The 24,947-nt window shown below is 42.2% G+C and overlaps 1 long non-coding RNA gene across 3 annotated transcripts in view; it reads right to left on the bottom strand.

Annotated features, from left to right (window-relative positions):
• The window catches only part of LOC146395564 (uncharacterized), a 184,578-nt gene that overhangs the window by 157,274 nt on the left and 2,357 nt on the right, over positions 1-24,947 (bottom strand). The window lies entirely within an intron of this gene.

The following is a 24,947-nucleotide window of genomic DNA, read 5'->3' on the forward strand; positions in this document are numbered from 1 at the left end:
CTGTTTGGCCAGCCCTTCCCTTGTTTACTTGCCCATCTGGGTGTAAAAGGTCTTTTTAGCTAGTCACCAGCCAGCTCACCTCAATATCAACATCTTCTTGTACTAAAGCCTTTCTTAGACAAATGAGGGAGGCTATTTATGGATGCTAATGCAAATCAATCATTTCGGATAAGATCCTACTTAGCTCTTATCACTAAGAAACAATAAGCTTTACCAACTGAGTTAGGATGAAAGGACAATGGCACAAAACAGAAATATTTGCTACAAATAAGAAGAACACCAGCAAACTACACTCTTTGCCCCAGTTTATAACAGTTTTTCCCACCTTATCCTCTCACTGAAGGACTTAGCTTCCCTTTCCAAGCTTACTAGTCAAGTATAAACCCATAAGAACATCTCAGAGGAAGCCTGTGTCCTGGATATGAACTCTTTTTGTTTTGTGCTGAGACTTCACAGTGTCAAAGTGAGTTTGGTGACACAGCATGGCACGCTCATGACTACAGTCTTCTCTCCTGTCATCCCCACCCACTCAAGCCCCCATCTCTTGCCCTGACCCCCAGCCCACTTCACTCTCTCGAAGCAATGGATTAGAACCAGAGATACGGAGCCTTTTAAAATTTGAGGATCTACAAACGTATGGCAGGATGTGGAGGAGTAGGATGATCTTGAACTCTGAGGAAAATTTGGCTTCTAACTAAGTATGGAAGAAAACACTCACTTTAGGATATTTGCCTCCTTGGGGCTGTAACCATAACTTTTCAGTGATTTATTTGTATCACTTGGGGTTGAAATTAAATGCAGTTAAAACAGGATATTTTGGGGAGATGAGGATTCATAGTTACAGCCTTGCCTGGCGGCATTGTGCCTGCAGCTACAGCTATTGGGATCTCTCAAGACATTCAACCCTGCCTGCATCTGGGTGCTTGGAGTCAGCCTTGTGCCCAAGGTGTAGGACGGCAGCAAGTTAGGACTTTCAACAGAAATTCTCATAGAGGGTGGAGCCATCACCAGGCCCTACATTCTCTCCTAGGAGGAGATGGGTAATCCCTTCTCCATCAAATTCTCCACTTCGTCCCCTCCTGGCCCCAACAGCCCAGCCCTTCCCTCAACTTAGTACCTCAAATCCTAATATTAAAGATTCACTTGTTAGTGTATTAAGGAATAAAAGATTTTCAAGTTGGGGGGGGAGTGTAATATGGACCAAAATCATTATTGGTTCAGTATTTCCCCCCACCAGCTTCCTGTGGGAAGACCTTTCCCTCATGGTGCTCTGCTGCCTTTGTTTTGAGGACAAACATGCAAAGGGTCTGGAAGCAGAATTAAGAAAAGCAGAGCCAAGAAGATCACCTTACATGCGAAGAAACACTGGATTAGAAGGCTGGAAGGGGAGATGGAGAAGATCTAGCAGGGGGCAATCATGGGGGAGGGGTAGGGGGAGGACCTTTAAGGTCAGGTCTCAGGTATTTTGCTGTTTTATGACAAAATGTTTCCTGCTACCCATTTTGCCACCTTATTTAAGATTTCAGGAAAAGCAGTGTTTTTCACTGTCACTTTCCTGTTGGATTTTTCTCTTGAGATACACATTAAGGATGGAGCAAAAAGGCCCTGATGGACTTTGGGTCCGTCTGTATCTTAGCCAAAAGGGCAGGAGACAGCCAAGTAAGAGTGAGGGATTGCTGAGATGAGCAGAGGCATGAAAAAGGCTAAGCTATCAGAAGGGAGTGTGTGTGGCAAGGCGCCATTGAAACACTCTGCATCTCACAGTTCTGTTCTGGGCTAGCCCTGTGGAACCCCATGCTTTTGGCCTTCCATGTGCCTTTGCTGCATCAAAGGAGTAGTGAGGTGGCTGCCACCAGGGAGGAGCAGCAGCAGCTTGGGGTCTGGGCTGGAGTCCAACTGCTCAAGTGGCAGCCAACACCCTTGCCTGCCCACCCACCCTCTCAACCCACTAGCTCTTCATTAGGAAGCCAAGGGCATACCTGGGCCCTCCCCTTCCTCCCCAGCCCCATCAGTGTCCCAGGTATGACCTTGTGGTTGGTCCCCTGGCAGAAGCACATTTCCAGCTTCCCCCTTGAAGCCAGCCTTGGGACCAAATCTATGAGGGATGGACAGAGGAAACTTGGGCAGAGGGAGTTGGCAGTCAGTCTGGCTCCCTACAAAGAGATTTATAACCAGGAAACTCACTGCCTTTGCGCTGCTTTGAGAAAACAATTCCTGGCTTGACTGAGGAAGAGAAACTTCTGTAGAAAATGCCTGTTATTCGTGTTCCTGGCAGACCTTCGAGCATTTTCACATCACAGATGTAGCTCTGATTGCTTGCACTACAAATGCAGCCGGAACCTTCATCAGGATATTGGCTACAGTGTGAGTCAACTGACAGACAGACACAGAGGGACTCAGAAGGGAAAAGGATTTCTTTGTCCTTCTGAGCCCTTGAGGGGTGAGGACCTGTGCTTTCTCCAAAATCCACCCCAAAAGTTTGTCCTCCACCTTAAGATAAGTGCTTTCTTGCAGGATCTAAAGGTATCTGGAAGGCATGAAGCCAAATTTATCCAAAATGTGGTAGGTTGAATTCTGCTTCCCACCCTCATCCCAAAGATACACTGAAGTCCTAAGCCCCTAGTTCTTTAGAATGTGACCTTTCATTTGGAAACGCGTCTTTGCAGATGTAATCAGTTAAGATAAAGTACTGGATTAGGATAGATCTTTAACATGACTGGTGTCCTTAGAGAGGAGACTACAATGGGCAAACACAAAAACATGCAGGGAGAAAGTGACGCAGGTTGGACAAAGGCAGAGCCTAGAATGATTTGCCTGCAAATCAAGGCATGCTGATGACTACTGAGAAGTGCTAGAAGCTAAGGAGAGGTGAGGAAGAGTTCTCCTTGGAAGGCTGAGAGAGAGCATGGCCCTGCTAACACCTTCATTTCATATTTCTAGACTCCAGAACTCTGAGCGTATACTCTGATATCGTTTGAAGACAGTCTTTGGAGTTTTGTCACAGCAGCCCTAGGAAATAAGCATACACCCAACAAAGTTGGTGTGATGATTGTCATACTGCAGAGGTAAACTAGTACAGACCCCAGGGAACTTCCCCTCCACAGTACTGGGTAAAGAGCAGGCCCTACAGAACATGTTTTGGCTGCTTCCTCAATGAAGATGCTTCCCCTTCAGGGGAGTTTATAATCCCTTTTTCATGTCAAACAAACCAGAAGTGTAGAAGGTTATCCCCTTGTCCAATAATAAGCATGCTAACTCTGAGAGCCTCTGCCATGTGATTCTGACTTATGGGAAAAGAAAATGGTCTTTGGGAGTAAAACCTCCATCCTTTCTATTTGATCTCAAGAGGAAAATGCCTGTCTTCCAGAAGCAAATAACCTAGTCATCTGGTTAGGCATAGGGTCTGGGAATTGGGTCTTATCATCCTCTGGCCTTAGATATTCACTGACAACTAAAACTGTGAGCTGAATGAACATAACCTTAGCTTTTAGCCACAGCAGTGAGTGACCGAGGAGACCTTGAGCTGTCTATAAAGAAGGCTGACTTGGCATTGCTTTGGGGATTAAATGGAGGGGAAAATTGGCTGGAGAGGGTGGAGACTGTGTAATCTAGGCATGATAAAGCCGCCACTTGAGCCAGGACAGGATGATGAAGGTTAAGGGGACAGAGTAGCTTGCAGAGAAAGAAGCAATTGAACCTAAGAAGAATAAGAGAGGTTCTGAAGACTGGCAGAATTCTGAATGTGGTCAGGGAATATTTAAGGGAATTTACCTCCCTCCGTTTGGGAAAGGAGGATATATTCAACTGATTTTAAAACATCTAGGTTTTGAGAAATATTCCAAGCATCTCATAAAATTAAACATTATGTAAAATAGGACAATTTAGGTTTAAAGAACTAAAAAAGAGATTCTATAAAAGAGATAAAGGAATAGATGTCACAAGGCACCTGCGTAAAAGGAATGGTTGTGATTAAAAGCCAAGGCAAAAAGAAAAACAATCTACTATAATTTTAAGTGCATACACATACAAACTCATCTAAAGATAAGCTTTTTCCTGGAAGTAAATAGAGAAGTCTTTATCCCATTAATCTATAAAGATTCTTTTTGAGAAAATGATGATTATATACTTCCTTCTTGGGGGGGGGTGTTTGAATAATTTATTCCAAACTTACTGGGCTGAAATGAGGTTCAGTTTAAAGTTTGCAAACGGATTCCCTGATTTCTATAATTATTACCCTGTCCTTAAGAAATACAAGGTATGTGATAGCAAACCAGATAAAAATATACCCATGATTTTCTACACAAATATATTCTCCTTTTCCTGCTGTCAGGTCTTAAAGCCAGAGACATAGCAGTGGGTGGTAATTGAAAGACAATCAGTTCCATGGACTTAAGCAGCAAGAAACAAAGATGATACCTTTAATCCTCCAGGGATGTAATTATCTTGTGAAAACCCCAGCTAGCAGAGGAGTCTCCTTGCTATTATTAGATTTCTTTCAGCTTAGGATGTAAGTATATGCTGAAAGTCATTCACTGAAAATTACTCATTTCTCCATCAGTGTGTGTGAAGCACAAGCTCCATCAAGATTAATTCAGTTCTTAAACCAGGTGACGCCTCATTCTGGCTCTCCCTCAGTGCAAAGCTGGATTCTGAGTGAACTGGCGCATAGCCCTTGATACTACCTTTGTGTGTGTTCCCAGAAAACAGCAGGACTGTTCTCTTGGATAGCTAAGATTTCTCTAAGTTCAAGACTTTGTTCCATTGACTATTTTTCCTTCCAACAGTTTCAGAAGTTCTTCATGTTATTTCCTTTCTAATGTTATAACCAAAGATGTGAATGTTGTTCAACTTCTGGTCAAAAGAAAGCTCTCTCATCATGTCACTTGATCCCACGTGTCCCCACCATGCCCTTTGTGAGATATGTGTCCTAGATCAACTGTCAACAAGGGACAAAATGACTGTACCTGTGGGTCCAAAAAGATAAACAACGTTTGAGATGATAATTTTATACGTGAATGAAATACATTGAGCACTGCTAATGCTCTTGCTTTCTTTCCAGAGCTACACTCATGCACTTATTAGCTGGAAATAGAGTGAACTTCTGCATTAACCAAACAACCAACTAAAAAAATCTGAGAAAAGATCTATTCTGATATTTAGTGGATATAGTTAATGTTTGTTGGATATCTCTGTAACAGGCATTGCAGGCACTTTATGTATGTTACCTACAGTATCCTAACTCACTCTGCAAGGTAACCACTGTTATATTCATTTTACCAAGGTGGAAAGGGAGGCTTTGAAAACTCAATAGACTCTGCAAGTCTGTATATCTACAGTACTAAAGCAAGAATATCAGCTTGCATCTGTATCATGTCTAAGCTATTCTTTTCCTATTCAACTCCAGATGCTGACAGCAGTTGGCAAAATACAGTAACTGACTTCTAGAATACATAGAAAATAGCTAGTCAGTCAAAGATATTCACTGTAGCTGCTTCAGAATTAACTATATCATAATTATTATTGAGATTTTTTTCTCCTTTGCACAAGCCAAATGAGACTTGCTAAACTCTGAACCCAAGTCAGTGATTTCCAGCAAAGTCTTTAGACTGGTAATCCTGCTTCATCTTCCACTTTCTTCCTGCCTTAGAGTGTGGCAGCTTGGGAGCCTAACCCCAGTACCTGCCCCCTATTTTCCCCAGGGTCTGCAAACCAGAATTTGGATAACTCACTAGCTCATAGCATACTCAGGAAACACCTGCCCTTGATCTTCCATGTAATTGACTCTGGAACTGGAATTGAGAAATCGGAATTTATGACTAGCTTAGTGACCAGGAGGGAAACCAGTATCCAAATTGACCTGTGGCATCAAAAACCAACTCTGCGGTTTTTTTTGTTGGTTTTTTTTTTTTTTTTTTTTTGGTGTTTGCATGAGACGATTGGAAACATTACCCATTAGTCCTGGCACAACTCACACTCATCTAAATGTGCTATCATTCCCTACACTGCTGTCCTGAGACTCTCATGTGATTGTAACCTCCGCCACCTTTCTTTCCTTCTTTCTTCCTTATTTGTCCTCTCTCCCTTCCTTTTCTTCCTTCCTTCTATTTCTTCCTTCCCTCCTTCCTTCTTTTAGTGGAATTCAGGTACAGAGGATTGCCATAATCGTAGGTCTCAGTGTATGATACCACTTATGATACACTATCATCACAAATCTGCACAAGTATTCTTTCTTGTTTTGTATCAATGCATTCTTCCCCTCTCACTCTAATCCCCATGCCTTCCTTCTCAGGCTCCCACCATAATGTGCCTGATTTGTATTATTTGCACACATACATGTCTGCAGAAGGCACTGCTCCTCATCTTCATTACCCACTAACAGAATCTGTAGCTGACTTCGAAGCATGCCTACACCCTCTGATGTTAGCCAATAGGATATGAGCAAAATTGATGTGTCAACTTCTAGGTTGCCCTTGTAGGCAGAACTGTGTCCTTCCCTTTCCTTTCCCTTTTCCCACTGGGTAGATTCCGATCATGTGCTTGGAAGTCAAGCAACTACATAGAATCCTTAGATAAAAGTCAGGAAGTTCAATGTGGCAAAGCAAAATGACAGAAACAGTTGGGTCCCTGATGATGTTGAACCACAATACCCCTCTCTGGGTTGTCTACCTGAATTTTCATAGGAGGAAAAAAAAAATCTATCCATTTTAATCCATTATTATTGTGAGTGCAAAGTATGCAGGGCATTTAATATATCTGCATGTGTTTCCCATTTTACACGGTATTGTTCTGTTTCTTAGGTTTTTCACTCAGCACAGCTTTTAAAAACTCTATCATTACTGCCCAGAGCACATCTAGTTCTTACTTCTAGGTGTTGCTGAGCACACCACTGTGTCCGCTACTGTACTTTTCCTACACGCACCCCTAGCGATTGACACCTAGATCATTTCCAACTTCCCACCACCACAAACAACATAGCTCCTTGATGTTCCTAAGGAACTGATGAAAGAATTTCTCTTGGAAATATGCAGATAGGAACCATTGCTGGTCACAGACCATCCCCACGTTTAATTCCTTCAAGTGCTGCCATTTCACTTCTGAGAATGGTTCTAATGCTCCATTAGCAACACCCAAGGACTCTTATTCTTCTTCATCCTTGCTGATGCTTTGTTATTTAAACTTCCATTTTTTGCCAATCTCAGGTGCCTCATTTTTATTTGCAGTTCTATGATTATTAGTGTTTGTGTACTTGTTCAGCTCCTCATTAGACTTTTGGGTTTTCGCTTCTGTGAATTGCCTCTTCATATCTTTTTCTTACTTCCTGCATGTTCTGATTCACATTGGTTGTAGTCACTACAACCAACTTTTTGTCTTTTTTTTTGTCTTTCCTAGGGCCACACCAGCAGCGTATAGAGGTTCCCAGGCTAGGGGTCTAATTGGAGCTGTAACTGCTGGCAGTCACTTCTATTCATGATCTTTCAGGGCAGATTTCTCAGCATCTTATTCACTCAGACCTTGTTGCATTTTCTACCAGTTTATACATTGGATCTGTGGCCCATATTCAAGTCGAGTCCATATAATTATGCACCCACATCCCAAGCCCAGTCATGCCCTTGACAGTCCAAATATCTCTGAGCTGCCAAGTGTCCTCAGCTTCCAACCAGGCCCCTGGTGAACCAACTCACCCCTCCCTCCCCTTTTCTATTTTTTAAATATTTTACTTTTATTAAAGTATAGTTGATTTACAGCATTGTGTCAATTTATGCTATATAGCATAGTGACCCAGGGATTGAGAGATATATATATATATATATATTTATATATATTTATAGATATATATTTATAGATATTTATAGATATATATTTATATATATTTATAGATACATACACATACATATATATGTCTGTGTGTGTGTATATATATATATATACACACACACACACACACACACACACACACAAACAGGTTATTCACTCAGCACAGTGAATATATATACATATATGTGTATACATGATAGGGAGGGAGTAACTACAGGTAGTTGTGGAAGTCCCTATAAGGGACCATAGATAAAGAGGGAAATTTAGGGGACTTTGGGAGATCACTGTAAGATAATTGCTCAAGAAAGCCCATTCAGAACTAGGCAAGCTTGCTTGACTAGTGGAGGTGTGAGAATTGCCTCTGGTCATTGGGTGGGGGATGGGATGAGGCCTGGATTCAGATTTAGACCTAGGGCAGGAGTTTGAGGACACCCTTTGGCTGATTTGAATACACACTTTACAGATACTTAGGAGGAGCTATTGCTTGAAGAAAGAGGAAGAGGTAGTCCTTTCTGACCCCCACACCCCTTGGATGATAAAACCCTAGCCCACCAGATCCCTAGGGCAGCACCTCCTTGCCTACCCACTTGCCTTTCACACAAGCATCCTATTCTAATAAATCTATTTCTTGACTATCACTTTGTCTCTTGTTAAATTCCTTTTGTGTGGAGGCATGAAGAACCTGAACCTCAGTGAGTCCAGACACTGGGTGAGTGGTTCCAATTTAAAACCATAAGTCCCAATCTGGATTTAGGCTGGGTTCGAGTCCCGGAAAGGGGGTTCAAGGCCCAATCTGTATTCTGTCTAGATTCAGGCCATTAGTGCTCTCAGTTTCATATACAGAAAGAATATATTCTTTTTCTCATACTATCTTCCCTCATGTTCTATCCGAGATTGACCATATTTCCCTGTTCTGTACAGCAGGACCATCATTGCTTATCCATTTCTCTCTATATTTTTGTCCCCAAATACGAATGTGGCCATCAGATGGTGACTCTTTTCCTTTCTTGTTGCCTCCTCTGCTTTCACAGAAGTTAAGGAAGAGGGGAACAGGATGGAATTTGGATTATGCAGCCAGAGGCTGACACTCAAAATTCCAATATTTGGAAATGGAAACTTGGATAGAAATTTAGATGAGAAACTTGTAAGGCCCTGCCTGATTCTTAAAAGTCTGACTCTAGTGGACATGTGGAATTTATAGACATTCTCTTTGCTTTGCTTTTCAACCAGGAGGTTTCCACTGGCTATACCTCTCATTTTCAGCTTGGTTTGTACTGACCTTCTCCTTTAAAAGCCACCCTCCCTCTGGATTTGGTAACAGTCAGCTTCACCATAGCAAAGCCCACATCGGGAGGCCAGGAAGCTGCACTTTTTCTCTTCAGAATCCTGGGAGAATGTCAGCCCATGTAAATCAGTGCAAGGAATTTTATACAGCTAAATAGAGGAAAGTCTTTTAAAAGAGCTTCACCAAATAACAAACCAGGGAATAAAGCAGGTTCCATTCTTGGAATAGAAAGAGGAAGGATGTACTATCACTCAGGGCCCCAGGGACTGACCAGGGCCTTTATACTAGTCACTTATCTGTCACTTTGGCCTTAATCGTTGTTCACTGCTAGGCTGTTCCATCTGGTAGATAATGTTCTCCATGTCTTGACCTTTTATTCTTCTGCTCCCCCCACTGAGGAGAACTCCAACCCTGGATGGATTTAGCCATCCTTGTCTGCTTCCTGTGGAGAAGTATCCCTGCTGAGTACTTCTGGCAAAGGCCATAAGGGCTCTGACTGAAGTTCTTGACAAATCTATGGTCTCCAACCTCAGCTGGGCTTTCAGCACTGGCTGGTCTGCAGACAGCACCCATCCACAACTGATTTTCCTCTCTGCCTCTCTCCATCCCTCTCTCTCTCTCGACCTCTCTCTCTTTCTCTCTGACATTTCTGTCTCCAAGTTCACTTCCTCCTTCACTCTGAACACATCTTAACCTCCTACTTGACAGAGGATAAAAGACAAGATAATTCCCTCAACTCCACACCCCCTTCCTTCAACTTATGTGCATCTCATCCACATTTACTATCATCTAGGGCAGTGTTTAATAGCTTCACCTGCTAAATGCTTCTATTTTTGCTGGTGATTCTCAGCTGAATCAGATCCAAAACCCTCTTTTTATTAAAAAAGAAATTTTAAAACTCACCTCCCCTTTAATATTGAGAAGTGAATATAACCTACCTAGATACATAATTGCATTTTAATTGATTTAATATCATAATTACAAAATAAAGGGAAAATTCAAGGAAAGTAATAGGCTTTTCAATATGTAAAAGCTTGGGTACTCTTAGACTGAATACATAATCAGGCAGACAAATCCTTGCACCTAGATGTAGAATTGCTGTGTGATAATTATGAATGTACAGACAGATACAGGTATGGGAACTCAAATACTAAGAGTAAAAATTCCATTCCAAAATGATAATCATTGCTTGATAAAACTCCCACTAAATTTCCCTTCATTTACACAGTGGTTGAATCTTAGGAAAATTTAATCTATATTAAAACTACGTAAAAATCATTTTGTCTCCATAGAAAAACAGATTCAGATAATTCTAACTAGGGTTTTCATCTCCCTGTTTGGTAGGTCATTTGAAAGCTGTTTGGAATGCTGAAACTTTCTTCATTACATTGCCCAGTGCAGGACCCACCACACCCCTGTACTCTGCCCATTCAATGCCCTAATACCTCCAAACCACTGTGATAACCCACACCCTCCCACACAATTCAAGCTTTCTCCCAGGAGAGCTAACGCCCTGGTGTTCTGGATCTCTCTTCGGTGAGTCTATTTGATCAGTGAGTGCTTCATTTTCAACCTTCAACCTCACCTTCTCTCTTTGCTATTTCCCCCCATTTTTGTGTCACAAATAAAGTCACACCCCCACACCCACCTAACACTAAGTCCTCCTCTGGCCAGTGCACTTGTCTCCATCCTCCATCTCTTCCTATTTCAACAGCACAGCAGCCCATGATAGCTGTTTCTTCCTTCTCACCTCCCAGACACTCCTGAACCCACCATTATCTCTCCCTGGCCCATACAAGGAAATTATACTTGACTAGACTACAGGTGACCTCCTACTTCCTGGTTTTTCTTATGTCTGGTTGGCTTTCTTGTTTGTTAATTTACTTGTTGCTGTTTTTTCACCTTCCTCCACAGTTCCTCTTCCTCTTTTACTACCCATCTCTTAGGTGAACACCTCCATCAGTATCGCCCGTCTCAGTGGAGTGCATGGGCACCCACTGGGTTGTCCAATCAGAAACCAGGGAGTCATTTCCACCCTCCCCCTCCAGCATTCAGCCAATCATCAAATTCTGCTGCTTCTCCTTCCTTAATGTCTCTCAACTCTTTTCTCTGTCTCTGCTAGGCCTCTCTCTCTCACCAAGATTGTTACAAAAACTTTCTCTTCACTGTCCACTCCATAATTGTGCATTGATGCCGCCACTGCTTTGAAAAAAACAAACAAACAAACAAAAACAAATAATTTTGATAGCAATTGGATAACTTCAGGACAAAAATCTAAACCTTTCAGCAGAGTAGAAACAAGCCTTTCAAAGTCTGGCATCAATCCCACTTGACTGCTTGCCCTGTACTCCTGCAGACTGAGCCAGCCACAGTGAACTATGGGCTGTCTTTCCACTGCCTCTGGCTAATTCTTACTGGCATTTGCACATGCTCTTTCTTCTTGAATTGCTATCCCACTGTTCATCTGCTTTTTCTATTCATACTTTAATATATAACTCAGATATCCCCTCTTTCAGAAAGACTTCCTTGACTATCCTGTTGTTCTCCTACCAGCTGATCAGAGCACTTAGCTCTATAATTGTTTACAGAGCATTTCTCCTCAACTAAAGAGTTTCTCCACTGTTTGTTTTCTTTTTAGGGCCGCACCTGCAGAAGTTCCCAGGCTAGGGGTTGAATCTGAGCTATAGCTGCTGGCCTATGCCACAGCCACAGCCACCTGAAATCCGAGCCATGTCTACGACCGACACCACAGCTCATGGCAACACCGGATCCTTAACCCATCGCATGAGGCCAGGGATCGAACCCACATCCTCATGGATACTAGTTTGGTTTTTAACCCACTGAGCCACAAAAGGAACTCCCCTTCCTCTTTTTTTATCTCTGCAATCCCAGCATCCAGCACAGTGGCTGGTACTCCATAAAAGTTTGTGCAGTTAATAAATGAAGCAAGAAGTGAAGGAACAAAGTAAGACATAGAGACATGGCTAAGGAACTTTCAGTAACCTAAAGATCAGTCCCGTACCTTGCTTGATTAAAAGAAAAAGCAATGGCCCTCAATTTGTCAGCATGGAGTCCTCCACAAACCTTTGTCAGTCCCCAAAGGATGCAGTGATTGATCCAATGTTCAGCAGGACAAATGTTCACACCAATCACATGTGTGCACCTTCCCTACTTCATAGGGGGCTGCATGCCATTCTGCAGGGGAAGCCTAGAAGAACATCATGTAAGGACAGGAAAGGGATCAGCTAACCCAGCCTAGAGAGTCCCAGGAAGTGGGCCTTTTATGACTGTAGCAACACATCGTGCCAGAGACAGAAGGTCAGGAAATATCTCAGGCAGGCACTACACTAACACTGGCAGGTTTTCACAAGAGTAGAGGCCTGCTGTTTCACCTCCATGTTTGCAGCAACTAGCATGATGTCTGTTATACTGTGAGCACTCAATAAATATTTCATGAATTATTAAATAAACCCTCTGGGAGTGGTATTATGAGTTGTTTTCTGCCCTTGTAGTTTTTTTTGGTTCTGGTAGTTTCTGGATAAGTTTTCAACATGCGCACATATTCCTTTTATAATTCCTTTCATAGTCAGAAGTGTTTCATCGAAACAAAAGGAAGAGATTATGTAAGCAGTCGCATGCCCGTGTGGGTGGTGGAGTGGTGACACTAGTATAGAATGAGGCCCCTGCCCACTCATTATTTCTGTGTGCCTCCTACGGAAGGAATATACCTTATACAGGATGGTTAGGGAGGAAAGGTCATCCTAGAGCCCTGAACCTCATCTGTGACCTTTTTCCCCCACCCTCCATTCCTCTCTCTATAGAGCAAAGAACTGTGTGGGCTGCAAATGAAGAGGGTTTCAGACAGGAAAATGATAGGGGTTTTCCATGCATTTGAAAAATTGTGTGGGAATTTGTTCTCTCAAACCAAATGAGAAGCTATTTAAAAGGTACATCCTACTGTGAATGGTGGGTTGGGGCAGATCTCTGGGGACGTTCGTAGCTTGCATGAACGAAGGACTCCTACGAGTGCCTGAGGATCCCCCAGTGCGGTGGCACCAAACTCTATTTAAAGGCCACTGAGTTGTGACCAAACACTTCCCTTACTCCCCCAGCTCCCCAGACAAATATACCACAAAACACTTCATACAATTGCCAGTGAGGAAATAATCACCAAGGATTACTAATACTAAGCAAAAGCCAATGAAGCTGCAAATTAAGGGGTAAGGGCAAGAAAAATAAATGCTTTCAGCTAGCATCTGAGGACTTGGAGCTGATGGACAAATGACTCAGAGAGGCAGTAGGCAAGGCTCCAAATCTAAGGGGAAATTGCCAGGTAACCAAGCTGTCTGCAAATGGGCGGACCACATTTGGGTACAAGTACAAAGTCATTCCAACTCAATAGGATTCTTTGGTTTTGCCGTCCAAAACGTCAACAAGAGTGCCATCATTTTCCAAGGTGAAGTCTCTCAGGAGAATGAAAAGGAAAATCCCTCCAGTGACACCTATCTGGTGATTTCCCCAAATGTAACCTTCTTGCCTAAGCATTCAAGAAACTCACCAGTTCATTGGTGACCCTGGGGTCACTTTTGTTGTCACTTCCTGCCATTAGCTTTTAAGTATGCCTGTTTTAACTATGTGTTTGTACGTTTCCTAACAGCTTGTTGCAGGGGTTGTGGGGGGCAACTCTTCCATCTAATTCCATTTCAAAATCATTGAATTTACCCACATCTCCAACCATATCCAAATTCAAATCTCATTTCCCCCATGTTGTTCTCTTGATTTCTGCCCACGTGTCAGGCACAAAATACCACCTCATTATCCAGCCGATATGAGATCCCTGGGTATGATGCCCCCCTTATCCTTTCATCCTACTCTCTCTGGGTACTTCTTTAGGATCTTGACACAAAAGATACCCGGGAAATACTCCAGGTTGACTAACTGAAAATTTCCCTTTTGCTGATTGATTATTTTCTCATTAACTTTTGGCATCCTCCCCTTAATTCTTCACTATCTGTCAGTACAGAAACTCCTAGATATTACATAACTCTCAGTTTTAATTATCAACTCTTACAAATGTGAATGGCAAACTGATCTAACTTTGGACCTTGTGCCGCAAAACTTATGCAGCACCTGCTCTGAGTGTCCTTTCAGGAAGGTAAACTAATATGCAAAAGTGCTCTAGCCCTCATAAAGAACAACTTTCCTCCCCACAGTGTAGTAGCTCTCATCTCTAAAGGTGGATTTGAAAGACAGTGTACGGATATTAACAAAACCTTTAATTACACAGCCCGTTCATGTATCTGATGCTGTTACAATGATTAGGTATGTAACTCCATCATCACTTAATGCACAGATGCCAGAAATAATGAAATGGATTTTCTGAAGGATGAAGCAGAACAGAAGATCATGGCCAAATTACTAAATAAAACAAAAGTCTGGTGCTTTCCTACTTAGAGAATATTCTCTACCAAAGGCATATACATGAATCCATGGTGCTTGGAAAAGAAAGAGTCTAACAACAGAAAGTTCCATCCTATGTTCAAAAGCCCTTCTCCCTCTGACTTTGGTTTTACTGAATCATGCCAGGCTCTGTCTTTTTCTTAAGATGTTTGTAATTCTTCATGCAAAAATTGCTTCTAGGTGGTCATATGACCCTCAGTGTGTTTACGTCCCTGTGAGTCCTCTGCTACATCTATGTACACATAAATATTTTTCAATACCTGCTATATAACAGGTGCTATATATAAGTGGTTTTAAATATATATAGAATTTCTAATTTTTACGATACTTCTATGAGGAGCTTCCACTTAAACAAGTGGGATTGAATATGCATAGGTGTAATTTTTCCATAAAGATGACAGTAAAAGAATTTTCTTTAAAGGCATAAACCCACAAAGACAAGGAGAAAGGGGAAAAAAAGATGACAACCATACAGTAGAAGCTGGAAATAGATGGATAGGTGAGAATTGACTTGGGAGCAGAATTAGCACAAACCTAAGCGCAGTGCAAGGGAAGCCCATCAATAAACAATTTGCCCTGTGGAATCCCAGAAATGCTCAGAAACTGGAGAATCCAGGAACCTATGGAAATGGGGGCATAAGTGGGTTCTGGAAACAGGAGGATTGATTGGAAATGGAAGAAAGAGAAGATCTCAAAATCATCAAGAAAATAAAGAAAAACAACAACAAAGGAAAACCTAAGTGATATACGAAGGTAAAGATCAGAAAGTTAGTAGATTTCTCAAAGCCAATGAAGGAAACTAGCATGTCTGCAAAGATCTGAGAGAAAACTTCGTTCCAATCCAGAATTCTCAACTACCATGCAAATACCAGAGTAAATTAAAGGTATTCTCATATTCCAAGTCTTGTCAAATTTACCTCCTATGCACCCTTTCTTGGAAAGCTATTAGTGCATGAGCTTCATTAAAGTAAGCAAAAATAAGAGATAAGCCAAGACAGTTAACACACTAAGATCCAGGAAATAGAAGATTCAATATACTGTTCCATTCTACAAACAATAAGTGCTGGAGAGGGTGTGGAGAAAAGGGAACCCGCTTACACTGTTGGTGGGAATGTAAGCTGGTGCAACCACTATGGAGAACAGTATTGAGGTACCTTAAAAAAATTAAATATAGAACTACCATATAATCCAGCATCACACTCCTGGGCATATATCTGGAGAAAACCATAAGTCAAAAACATACATACACCCCAATATTCACTGCAACCACTATTTACAATAGCCAAAACATAGAATCAACCTAAATGTCTACCAACAGAGGATTAGATAAAGAAGATGTGGTACATATATACAATGGAATATTACTCAGCCATAAGAAGAATGAAATAATGCCATCTGCAGCAACATGGATGGACCTAGAAATTATCATACTAAGTGAAGTCAGACAAAGAAAGACAAGTATCATATGAGATCACTTATATGTGGAATCTAATTAAAATGTTAAAAAAAACTTACAAAATGGAAACAGACTCATGAAATCAAAATTATGCTTAACAAAGGGGAAACGTGGGGGGAGGGGATAAATTAGGTGGTTAGGATTGATATATACACATTAATATATATAAAATAGATAGGTAACAAGGACCTACCATATAGCACAGGGAAATCTCAATATTGTGTATTAACCTATATGGGAAAAGAATATGAAAAAGAATGGATATGTATACATATATAGCTGATTTGCTTTACTGTACCCCTGAAACTAAGACAACTTTTTTAACTCAACTATATTCCAATAAAATAAAATTTTAAAAAAGATTCAATATAGCAAGAGGAAAATGGGCTGTCCAGAAGGATGCTGAACACAGAGCCAAGGACAGTAGTCAAGACAAGACCTCAAAGCCAAGGCCATGACCATCCCAGATGAAGCAGGTAAGCCACTGAAAGCCAGGGCTCTCTGATGTGTCCATGGTAATGAAAGGCGATTCATGCTTCAGTGGAGAGCATGGGATGAGCTGTGATAAGGATGTTGAAGACTAAGGTAATAAAAATGGAAGTAATTATTATCTCCAGGAAAGACACTACAGAAAAATGCAAATGTAATAATAACAAACTATATGAATTAGCTATAAATATTTTTTACATAAAAATAACAATGCAAACTTTTGACCAATAATCTAACCAAAAATATGATACAATTCTAGTCGAAGACTTTATTTATTTATTTTAAATTTTTTTTTTTTTTTTTTGTCTTTTTGCCATTACTTGGGCCACTCCCACAGCATATGGAGGTTCCCAGGCTAGGGGTCGAATCGGAGCTGTAGCCCCCGCCCTACGCCAGAGCCACAGCAACTCAGGATCCGAGCCGCATCTGCAACCTACACCACAGTTTACAGCAACGCCGGATCGTTAACCCACTGAGCAAGGGCAGGGATCGAACCCGCAACCTCATGGTTCCTAGTCGGATTCATTAACCACTGCGCTATGATGGGAACTCCTAGTCGAAGACTTTAAAGAAGCATGTGGGGATAGGAAATGAGGGCATATCCTCATCTCTAGTAAAAGTCAGAGATTATAGCTAAAATCAGAAAAGTAGGAAGTAGCAGTACAAATAGGTCATTTATACATACAGCAGCAAATATACAAAGAAAAAGGCAAAGGCGGGCTGGGCTCTCAGGAAGTGGGAATCAAGATACAGGGGTAGGTGAGGGATTTCCTTTTGTGGGTTGTTACAGGGATGAATTGTGTCCCCCTCAAATCTACATGTTGATGCCCTGACCCCCCAACACCTCAGAACGTCATGACCGTATTTGGAGACAAGGCATTTAAAGAGGTGATTACAGATAAATGAGGTCATGCAGGTGGCCTTAAGCCAACCTGACTGGTATCCTCACAAGAAGAGATTGACCCAGAGAGACACGAGGAATATGCACACAGAGGGAAGCCCATGTGAGGACAGGGGGAAAGGGGCCGTCTACTGCAGAGGAGAGAGGCCTCTGGAGAACTCAACCCTGTTGATGTGCTGATATTGGATTTTTAGCCTCCAGAACTATGAGAAACTACATTTCTGTTGTTTAAGCCACCCAGTCTGTGGTATTGTGTGATGGCAGCCCAAGCAGATAAATACATGGTAATGAGTTATGTAAAAACTGGACTTTTTTTCCTCTTTTTAGGGCTGTACCTGCAGCACACAGGAACTCCCAAGCTAGGGGTCGAATCAGAGCTGCAGCTGCCAACCTACACCACAGCCACAGCAACACCAGATCCGAGCCTCATCTGTGACCTACAGCACAGTTTGTGGTGGTGCCAGATCCTTTAACTCACTGAACAAGGACAGGGATCAAACATGCATCCTCATGAATACTAGTTCAGTTCTTAAGCTGCTGAGCCATAATGGGAACTCTAAAAATTGGACTTTTAAAATAATGTATCTGTACCACTTCTGCAAAAAATGTTTAAATAGTTAATAAAAATAATAATCAGGTGAAATAGCTTCTATAAGAAAGAAAAGTGGAGCTCAGGTTAACTGAGGAATATGCCCAGGGTGATGCATCTGAAGCCAGCTGTGTCTCACTCTGAGCCCAGACATCTCTGTATTTCTCCCAGGGTCCAAGGTGCCCCACAAAGGGCTTCAATCCCCTCATGTTGGCAGCACTGGAGTCTGACTAGGGCAGTATCTTAAACTGTCCTCAAGGAAACCGTCTCTGCAGCCTTCTCCCTTAGGCTATTGCCACCATTCCCACAGCTACCATCTCAGTTCCGAAGCTCGACTAGTCGAGGTTGGACAGTAAAGCATGTCAGCTCTTCATTTCTTCAAATCTCCTCATGAGCATACTTTTTGAACCCTACTGCTCAACTCAAAGACAGGCTTGGAAGTGATTCTGACAGAAAGACATGGCCCTTGTACTGGGAGACCTGACCCCAGAAGTTCTCTTGAGATCTGCATTGATGGAAAAAAACATTTATTTCTCTTATTAAAGACGATTTCACATAGGTCACAGTGCTATGATCCTGGGTAAAACCAGAGGGATGAAATGACCATATGATCCTGGGGAACTTCCTCTTTCTCCCTAAGGCTATGCAGGGAGAGAGAAGTCCCAAAGTGTGGCCGAGTCGCTGAGGCCTCCCTGGCAAGATGAGTCTAGGTTTTGGAGCCCAGTCACTTGTTAGCATATGTGTACATTAGAAAAAGATGGAGGTAGCTGGCAGGAGCCAAAAATTGTGGTCCTCTTCCTCTTTGTAAGTTCTAGGAACATGGTGGTGCGTCCTACTACACCACAATTCAACTATTTCTGAAAAACCCTCATCGTTGTTTGTGAGAGTCATTGCCTGACTTCTGGCCATCCTCATCTTCACCAAATTTAAGAAAATGGATGCGACTGGCTGCTATAAAGAGGCATCTTGCAGAGCATTTGAGAATGGCCTGGAATACAGAGGATGAATTGCTAGGACTTCCTGGGTTCACTCCTTTTAGGCTGGTCTCAAACGTGGGAATATAAATGTTTTAAACACACACACATGCACACATGGACATACATGTGTATATGTTAGAGGTTTAGTCAAAAATCAGCCAGCATAGGTTAGAAATCCTGCTCTGCCTTGTACTGAGGACACAGGTTGTGTGTTTTTAACTTTTCTGTATTTTACTTGTCTTTCTAATGTTTAAAACAAGAAGAGGAAAGGGAGGACCAGGGGAGAGGGAGGAGGAGGAAGAGGAGGAGGAGAAAAAGGAGGAGGAGGAGGAAGAGCAGGGAGAGGAGGAGGTGATGACCATGAACTTCTACAGAAAGATCTGGTGATAATGTATGGAAAGAATTTGTTCATTATAGAGCAAAATACCCACATTCCCAACATGTTAGGTGCTCAAATGATAGCTATTAAAGATGGAAATTTGAGACTGAAAAAAGAAATCCTCTACACAATACAATGGATACACACAGCTGACATGAAATAACCTAAGCAACAATCAGGTTAAATATTCTCCTCTCCCAGAGAAGCTGGTGACTTGAGAGACAAACAGGCTTATGACATTTGACAAATATCAGCTCTGACATTTTGAAGGAGTGACCTTATCCTTCTCAGCCTCCTTTGACTTTTCTGTAAAACGGAGGGAATGTTGGGTTTGTGTCAAGTTGAAATGAGAAAGCACAGGGTGTGACGGGGCCTCTCACTGTATTCCTCCCCGATTCTGACCTTTCTCCCAGTCTATTTCCAACCAAACTGAAAGCTCCTCAAAAGCAAGAGTCAAGCACCAGTCCTTTAAGGCACCAAACACAGTGGTCCATAGGGGGGCAGTGGTCACAGTTGATTTTGAATTAATCATCCTCTCCGCATGGTTGAAGATCCTATCCCTCCTCCAGATAAGTGCAAATGATCTAAATATTAATTTTTTTCCTAATCTTCTCTCCTTGCTTTTTAAAAGAAGAAAAACAATCCAGGGAAGAACCTACATTTTGAAAGCATTTGATTTTATTCTTCCCTTGGTGCAGGAGTAATTCCTGTTTTTCTTGCCTGGTACACACACACACTTGAGCCTCGTGGTGATTTGAGGTGATGGTGAGCAAGCCTCACCCCTACTCAGGGGTCTCCTGACCATGTCTAGGCAGTGAGGGACTTGAAAAATTCATTCTCCTCTTTTCTCTAGCCCAGGTTCCTTTAGAAGGTTTGTTAGTAACAAGGGAGTATACAATTAAGCAGTATCCTGTGTTCACAAAACAGAGAAAAGCTGCCTGACCTGCAGAGAAGCCAACTTTCATGAGGTGTGGGGTATCTTATGGGCTCTGGGTTCATCCCATTGTTCTCTCTCTCTTCCCAGGAGACTGCACAGCAGCAACACAACTCATCTTAAGACTATTCCAAGAGTCCAGTAGAGGATCAACATGAGGGAAAAGGAAATGTGTATTAGTTTAAAATGTTTGCAATGGATGATGCCACAAATATGAATAGCTTACATATCTGTCCAGCATTAGACCAGGCACAGTTCAAGACTCAGGCAAGTCTAAGCTACATAGCTAACCCTGAAGGGATTTAGAGTCCAGTAGCTAATTTTCAGCTGATACTTCCAGGTTGTACTCCCAAGTGTTGGCACTGCCTTTGTCCTCTCACAGAGAAGCTAGCATGCTATGGCTTCAGTCTTTTATAGCAAAGCTCTTGAAACCACAGGTTCTCAAAAACCAGGGTGATAGGTAATTTTATGAATCAACTTGACTGGGCAAAGGGATGCCCAGATTTCTGGATGTGTCTGTGAGGGTGCTTCTGACAGAGATTAGTCTTTGAATCAGCAGACTGAGTGAAGAGCACCCTCCCGAATCCAGGTGGGTATCATTCAGTCCTTTGAAGGCCTGCACAGAACACAAAGGTAGAGGAAGGGCAGGTGTGCTTGAGCCAGGACAGCCATCTTCACCTGCCCTCAGATGCTGGTGCCTCTGGTTCTTGGGCCTTCACACTTGGCCCAGAACTCACATTAGCTCTCAAGCCCTTGGACTTGGATGGAATCATAATGCTGGCTTTACTGGTTTGACAGTTTGCAAACAACAGATCATGGGTGTTTTTGGGGCCATGATAATTGTGTGAGTCAATCTTTATAATAAAGATCTGCTATCTATCTATCTATCTATCTATCTATCTATCATCTGTCTGTCTATCGTCTATCTATCATCTGTCTTCTATTTATCTACCCTCCTACCTACCAATCCTATCAGTTCTATTTCTCTGGAGAACTCTTAAACTAATACATCTAGAAATTACCTCTATATTTTCCTTTCCATGCAATCTGAAACATCACTGTTGGGTGCTTTTCCTAAGCACTGCTTCATCATACCATCCTAAAACCAGCAGTGGCTCCCTATTATGTTTCTCATTCAGCTTTTTGATCATTTTTTTATTTCTCTTTAGAAATCATTCTGGAGTTGTGGAAGGAAAGTAAATTGGCAGGGGTGGTCGTTGGTGAGAAACACTTGTTCTTCTAGCCATCTCAGGTGTTGTGTTTGTTCTAAATTCGTGCTTCATAAACTTTTTGTGCATAATTAAAGCAAAAAAAAAATAATACCTGGCAGCTATGCACACATACACATGCATGCATGTACAAACATACATGTGAATGAACATAACTTTGAAAGACTAAATTTACTATGTGTGGCACACAGCAATATTTTCTGTTCCACTTGAGTTCTTTTTTAATTTTTAGTGCTTATTGCAACCATCTTTTAACATCACAATCCATTAATGGCTCATAAATTGCAGCTGAAAAGTAGTCTCTAAAGTTTATAGTGAGATTAACATTTATTTACTTATTTATTTGCCACACCCATGGCATGCAGAAGTTCCTGGGTCAGGGGTCGAACCCATGCCACAGCAATAACCAGAGCCACAGTAGTGGCAAAGCCTGATTCTTAACCCTCTGAGACACCAGGGAACTCTGAGATTGACATTTATTAATGTACTTGCTTTTATAATATTGTGAAGAATTAGCATAGATTCTAATATCATAATTCCCATATTTAAAATGAGAAAAAGTAGGATTCAGAAATTAGCAAGCCTATAGTCACTCAGCTAATTTGAGCCCAGGCCCCAAACTTTCCACTGTGCCAGGCACACCTACCCCTGCCCAGATTCCCAGGCACATTGTTGGAACAGAGAGTAGATGTGCTAGGATCGGAAGGTCCAACTGAAATGGTTTAAATTATAAGAACTGGTCCTTATCTTCTATACTTAGTTTCAAAGTAAAGTTAATTGTTTTAGTATCTCAGAAACATCTTCGAACACTCAAAATAACAGTTGACCCATGGGGCCCCAGGAACAATTCCCAAAACCCAGCCCTTTCCTTTTCTCCCTTTGAAAAAGTGAGGAAGACTTTCCCAGAGTCTCCTGTGTCTTGTCTAGAACTTCAGGCCTGCAAGCCTGTCCTAAACTAGTTGCTGACAAGGACAAAGGAATTCCATAAAAGGCTCAGAATCAGCCTGCCTGACCGAGGAGAGGCTAAATCTTCCCAGAAATCCCAAACTTCACAAGATCCACAGAAATTCTAACTTCCAGTCCTCAGGAAGCAAGTGGGGAAGGAGGGGTGGTAATGACAGGGAGGCAGACAAGAGTGTCCTTTTACAGTAGGTATGGATAAAACTTCTCAGGTGAAGAGTGCCATGGAACATCGCTTACTCTTCCCATATCCTTTAGTCGTCATTAGAGGACTAATCCCTTCCACTTCGACTTTGGGTCCTTCCATATTTTCTAGCTGCCTGTGGCCCCTTAACTGTGTCAATTCCCATTTATCCAATCTCTTATCCATTCTGGACCATTGCACACTCTCTCCATCCTTTCTTTATCATCAACCTCATTCATTCAGGCAATCACTCACCCACCTGTCATTCTTTTCCTGTTTAGTGAACTTCTGCTATATGATAGACACTGAGCTAAACTATAGGAAAACAAAGACGAACAAGGCACAGTCTTTGCCCATGATATCCAAAGGCCTTACTTTAAACACAGTGCACACACTTATAATTTGGCATCGGCTGTTCTGAATGTAAAGGATGGCACGTAGCTCAGGGTTTCGGGAAAACGGAGCTGAAGGCAGAGATCAAAGTGATGGGAGTTTATCTGAGAGGTGCAAACCTTAGGGCAGAGGGGTGAGGAAAAAAAAGCATGAAGGCTAAAGGAATCAAGGAAGAAAAAGGAAAGGAAGAGAGCAGGAAAGGTGGGAAGCAGTGCATAGTGATGTTCCCCTGCTAACTACTGCCTCACAAGGTGCTGCCAAAAGATCCTGCTGGTGGCTTGGGAGGGGCTTTCCCCAGGTAGGAATGCAGGGATTGTCCTGCTGGGCTTCAAGAAGAGGCCACGCCTCAGAGTAGCCCACAGAGAGAGAAGAAATTACCCGGCCTGGCTCCCTGTTGATTCCCAATGGTCAGAATTAAGCCCCCGAACTTGTGGATATGTCCTTTGGTCCCTTTGATGGTCCCTTGTAATGCCAGATTCCAAGCCCATGCTGTGTGGTTTCACCTGATACGAAAGCAGAGGCTCACACACTGTGTGACTGAGAGCAAGCCTGGGGACCTGGAAACGGTTGGTGAAGACTCTAGTGGTCTCTGACTCTAGCAAAAGTGCTGGGAGAATATGGACAGGATCTTCTCTCCTTTAAATAACATTGTCGTCTTTACACCCTTAACCCATGCCCACTTGTGTTATTGATATTGTAACTTACAATAAGAATGTATCTTTGGTCTTCCTGGTTTCTGGTATTAAGCTCCTAGCACTTTGAGAATTTCCTGATTGTTAAGAGTGATAAAGTTGTCTTTTACTATGTTAATAGTGGCTTGGAAAACACCTAAGGATGGTTGTCAGGGGGACCAACCACATGATAAGAGGGTTGGAACTCCCACCCCTAATCTCCAGGGAGAGGAACTGGAGGTTGATTCAGTCTCCTACAGCCAGTAGTTTACTCAATCATGCCTGTGTGATGAAACTGCCTAAAAAACCAAGACAATGAAGTTTGAAGAGATTCCAGACTGGTGAACACTGTAGATTTGGGGAGAATGGTGTGCTTGGAGAGAGCATGGAAGATTCTGCCCTTTCTTCATGCCTTATCCTAGGTTCCTTTCCATCTAGCTGTTATTGGGTTATATCATTTTATAATAAACCAGTGATATATTAAGTGAAATGTTTCTCTGAGTCCCATTAGCCACACTAGCAAATTAATGGAGCCCAAGATGGAGGTGTCCTTGAAACCCACAATCTATAGCCAGTAGGTCAGAAGCACAGGTTAGAACCTGAGCTTACCCCTGGCATCTGAAGCGGAGGAGGCATGGATTGGAAGGTGAGCTGGGGGTCTTCTAGTACTGAGTCTTATAGGCCTAAACTTGTGGAATCTGATGCTATATCCAGGTGGATAGTGTCAGAATTAAGTTGAACTCTAGGACCACCCCTGCAGCTGGTGTCAGAAAATTGCTTACTGGTATGGAGAACCCACCCCTACCCTCCACGTTGAAATTGGTTCCAGAACCTGTATGATGCTAATAAATATCATGGTGGTAACAGCCAACCCCAGGTTTCCTCTGGTCCTGAAGAGAACCAACATTTGGCTTCACTATTCCTTTCCTGCTTGATGGAAAGTGGTTCATTAAACATGTGTTTCCAAAGTGCCTCTAACTGCCCTTAGCCCTTACCACATCACCTGTTGAAACCCCTGTAGTAACAAACATCCCTCTGAGTAAATGCAGTAAGTCAGAAAAAGGATTGAGATGCAAAACGAAAAGAGAAAAAAAAAACAAAAACAAAAAAAACAATTCCAAGGGGTCTCAAACAGTGTTTCTCAGACTTTATGGCACATAAGAATAACTGGACAATTTGTTAAAAGACAGATCCTGGGACCCACCCCTAAAGAGTTTTACTCCAG

Source organism: Sus scrofa, chromosome 16 (assembly GCF_054392235.1).
Source record: "Sus scrofa isolate SSC_HxYL_T2T_F1_AM1 chromosome 16, Sscrofa_HxYL_maternal_Yorkshire_Landrace_v2.0, whole genome shotgun sequence".
NCBI lineage: Eukaryota > Metazoa > Chordata > Mammalia > Artiodactyla > Suidae > Sus > Sus scrofa.